General features: G+C 41.8%; 1 non-coding gene across 1 annotated transcript; it reads left to right on the forward strand.

The window, feature by feature from the left end:
• The first annotated feature begins 268 nt into the window (after nt 1-268).
• Nucleotides 269-342, forward strand: TRNAI-AAU. The gene has a single exon. It is a non-coding gene; the product is annotated as a tRNA-Ile (tRNA).
• The last annotated feature ends 474 nt before the right edge of the window (nt 343-816 follow it).

Here is an 816-nt window from a genome sequence, read left to right on the forward strand (position 1 = left end):
AGGCGAAGTTCATTGCTGCTGGAGGTGGAGTTTTTTGGTCTTGTCCTGGTTTTCGTTTTTGTTTTCCTTCTTCCCTGCGGGAGTACGGGAAGGGAAAATGTAAAACACCAACAGAAGTTTGAAGAAACAATATTACATAGTCGCAATTAAAATTATTTTAAAAGACATCTCTTTGAGGAGAGGAAAAGAATTTCCTTTAGTTTTAAAGAAACACAAGAACAACTTTTTGCTCTTGTAAAATGAAGAAAAAAAGGATTGTTTCTGGGATGGCCGGTTAGCTCAGTTGGTTAGAGCGTGGTGCTAATAACGCTAAAGTCGCGGGTTAGATCCCCGTACAGGTCGGAGGGATTGTCACCTTTTCTCTTCAGTTTTGCAGCAGTCACTTCACATCCAGCTACACGTTGAAAATAACAGCCTCTTCAACTTAAAGTCCGAATTAAATGTTCATGTCATTTCTTCTTCAGCAGTGACACCTACCCGTTTGATTCCTGCCCTCCTCTAAAGGGGCTTGGGAAAGAAAAAAAATCTTATGAAACAAGAGACCTGACACCTTAAGACATTTTAGTGAAGAAAATGAGGGTGTTAGAGAGGGGGTAGCACTGGGCTTGTATGTGTGTCTGATGCCCGCTGTCCATCTGAACTCCATGTTTTTTTGGTCCCTTTCTCAGGATCCATCCTATGGCGTCTGCTTGTGGCTGTCACATGCTTCCTCCACCTGATAGTCTCCTCACCCCTTAGGCTATCTTTTCAACACTGCTGAAATTGATATTTTGTATTAAGATAACCACAATGGGAAACCATGCATACTTGTTTTGC

The sequence above is a fragment of the Colobus angolensis genome, unplaced genomic scaffold, assembly GCF_000951035.1.
Source record: "Colobus angolensis palliatus isolate OR3802 unplaced genomic scaffold, Cang.pa_1.0 Scaffold237, whole genome shotgun sequence".
NCBI lineage: Eukaryota > Metazoa > Chordata > Mammalia > Primates > Cercopithecidae > Colobus > Colobus angolensis.